The sequence below is a fragment of the Grammomys surdaster genome, unplaced genomic scaffold (genome assembly GCF_004785775.1).
Source record: "Grammomys surdaster isolate TR1022 unplaced genomic scaffold, NIH_TR_1.0 724, whole genome shotgun sequence".
NCBI lineage: Eukaryota > Metazoa > Chordata > Mammalia > Rodentia > Muridae > Grammomys > Grammomys surdaster.
In genome coordinates this window covers 562,116-565,215 of record NW_021605143.1, presented here as the reverse complement: position 1 = coordinate 565,215, position 3,100 = coordinate 562,116, and the positions used below count along the sequence as shown (strand labels likewise).

At 50.0% G+C, this 3,100-nt stretch overlaps 1 long non-coding RNA gene across 2 annotated transcripts; it reads right to left on the bottom strand.

The window, feature by feature from the left end:
• Positions 1–227: 227 nt before the first annotated feature.
• On the bottom strand, positions 228–2,861 carry LOC114633655. 2 transcript variants are annotated; one of them, XR_003713221.1, is made up of 4 exons: positions 2,804–2,861; positions 2,328–2,369; positions 965–1,364; positions 228–494 (listed from the first exon to the last, which is right to left on the bottom strand). It is a non-coding gene; the product is annotated as an uncharacterized LOC114633655 (long non-coding RNA). The 2 variants fall into 2 exon arrangements; XR_003713220.1 differs by lacking the exons at positions 228–494; positions 965–1,364 and having other exon boundaries at positions 2,073–2,369; positions 2,804–2,860.
• Positions 2,862–3,100: the final 239 nt, after the last annotated feature.

Here is a 3,100-nt window from a genome sequence, read left to right as displayed (position 1 = left end):
AGGCTGGTCAGCACACTCAGTCTCTTGTCACCTTAAGTTTTTTCTTTTTCTTTTCTTTTCTTTTTCTTTTTTTTTTTTTTTTTTTACATAGTATCTCTCATTGAACCCAGAGCTCACTGACAGGCTGGCCTTCAGGAATCTGCCAGTCTCCATGTCTGTCCCCTCACCCCCACCCCTGCACCCCGCTCCCCTATGTTAGGATTACAATGTTGCAGAAATACCAGGACTTCTTTCTTCACATGTATTCATTTGATTCTTTGTTGTGGACATGCCTCAGTGTGTATGTGGAGATTAGAAGTTCTCTCCTTCCATCTGTATGTGGATTCTGGAGATCCAGCCCAGTTCACCAGACTTTTGCAAGCACCTTTACCCATGGAGCCATCTTGCAGGCACCACTCTGGCTTTGAGGAAGATAGACTCAGGCCCTCACACCTTTATGGCAGACATTTTGGTGACTGAGCCATCTTTTCAGCCCAGGAACTCATCTTCTTCATCTGTAAAAGATGACGAGAGATCTGGCCCACATGTCTGAGCAGGTTCCTGTGTAGGTTGTGAAGGGCAAGTCCATGAAAGGCCTGCCTGCCCCTTTCTGTCTTTGCAGGGACCTGAGCGGGTAGGAGGTACTGAAGTAACTAGCTCCCTTCCCCCACAGCCCTGTCCCCCAGAATTTATAGATTCTTTATTGTCTTGCACAATGGCCTTCCTGGGGAGGGGGTGTAGTGGGAGAGGGGCCTAGGGAACAGAGAAGTCAAAGGCTAATTAAAAGCCAGCCACACCCATAGCCCTTGTAGGACAGGGTGTAAGTGAGTGGCCATGCCTCTTAGCAGTTCCAGTGGCCTGGCCTCTATGGCTCTTTCTGCTGGAAGCAGCAGCCAGGTGAATCCTTTGCTAATCTTTCCACTTGCCATTCGGCTGCCCGCCCCCCCCCCCATCCCAACCCGCAGTTCCTGTAACTTTAACTCACCTTGTAGTCCTGCTCTTTCTGTGAGTGTTCTGAGGCCTTTGAGTGGAAGGGTCTCCAAGACTCTGGGAGATGGCCTCCTCCCCCAATCTGGCCTCTGGGAGAGGGTGGGAGGCTGAGAGTCGGTAGACCTGACAGATGGTGCGCCATGTTAACAGATGACATGGAAAACAGAATTACTCGGCTGCTGGTCTGTGCTCTTTCCCCCACCAGAAGGGGTGGCCTTCACAATGAACTCAAAGTAGAGGGCTGCTGAGGAGAGGGAAAGAGAAGTCATAGGCCTCAGAGAATAGGGAAAGATGTGGCTCGGATGCCCGTCACTCATCTGCCAGGTGAGGTCGTCCAGATCCTTCTATCGAACAGGTCCGGGAAAACTTCTGTCTTGCCTTTCTCCCTGGCTTTTCTGAAGACAAATAAGTGTTTGTGTCTGTCAAATGAGCATTAAACAGGGCATGGTGGCACATGCCCAGCTTCCCAAGGCTCTGGAGTCCTTGTGAGGTCCATGCCAGCTACATAGTAAGACCTTATCTTGCCAGAAAAAATAAGGTGTCTGAAAGAGGATGAGCCAACACTCAGCAGATATGAGAACACTGGAAGGATGGCTTACTTTGTGAGATAGTTTTAAAAAAATAGAAATTTCATAGCAGTTTGCTCTTCAGTTGTGGGCTGAAGAAATAGGTCAGCGGTTAAGAGCAAATATTGTTTTTCCTGAGAACCTGATTCTTCTATCTGATAATCCTCTGACGCTCCAGGGAATCCAGCTCCCTAGTCTGATCTCCAAGAGCACAAACCTACATGTGCAATTGAAAGAAACCTTTAATAACGCACTTTTTACAGTTAGTGTGTGTGTGTGTGTGTGTGTGTGTCTGGGCCCGTGACACAGATCACCTGTGGAAGTCGAACCAATGGAAGAACAACTTGCAAGAGTTGGTTCTCTCCGCCCACCATGTAGATCCCAAGAATTGAACTCAGGTCATCAGACTTGGAGGCAGACACCCTTAACCACTGAGTCATCTCACTGACCCTTGGAATTTGCTTTTAGTGTCATGTGTGTTCATGTGTCCTGAGTCGAGCTGAAATGAGAAGGAGAATGAGGCTGGGCTGAAACACCCAGGGCAGAAGACATTCTTTACCGACATCTGTGGAGAACATTGACTGGATACAAAGTATCATGTGAAATGTGCTAATGGGAAAGGGCTGTGACATGTGCTAAAAGGAAAGGGCTATACAGCCTCTGGCATGCAGGCTGGGGACCAAGCTGCTCAGCCTAAGTGAGGCTGGTGGCTGTGAAGGGGCTATCACAGAGTCTGTTGACTGTCCTCTTTGGTGGGCGATGATGCTTTCTGTTTCCTAAGATTCTTAGTACCTGAGTCCTGAAGATGCTGTCCCTGGTGAGCCTGGACTTGAGCTAAGCAGAGAGAGGGAGGGTCATGAGAGCCTGGAAAGTGTCCGAGAGACCCCCTCCCCTTTCCCTATGGAGAGTACTGAAGGGTTTGTCACAGGTGCACTGCAATGATGCTTAGGACCTTCCTGCCTGAACTTCACCCATGACCCTTGCTCCTGCCCACGCCCCGGGGCCATCATCCATAGAGGGTGGGCTGATCAGAGCCAACCCTAAATCAATCCCAGACTTCCCTGGCCAGCCCTGAGTTATGAGCTGTCGGCATTGTGATGTAGATCATGGTTGGGGAGTAGGGGACATGACCTATGGCAGATCACACTGGACCCCCAGAAGGGGCCAGAGTTGGGGTCAGAGGTCATCTCCTCCATTCTCTGTCCCACCCTGCTGGGTCCCATCCCTAGCCTAATATTTAAACTGGACAAGGCCATTTTTGTACTGACCTGTGGCCCCAGCAGAATCTGCCATAATGTCTACCTAGAGCCCACTCCAGGGAAAACCCTTCAGAAGAGAGAAAACGGATGAGGTAAACACGAATTTGGTTGCTTGATGGAGCCCGTGTTCTAAACCACACTCAGCTCCTCCCTCGGTGTCTTGTCCATAGAATTGCTTCTACAGCCCCCAAGTGTCCACTTGCCTGTCTGATCGAATCCCATAAGCATCCCAGGCCAGGCAGAGGAAGGGTGCAGCCAGACGAGCACCAAATCTTGTTCAGACGGAGTTCTCAGGCTTAGCAATGG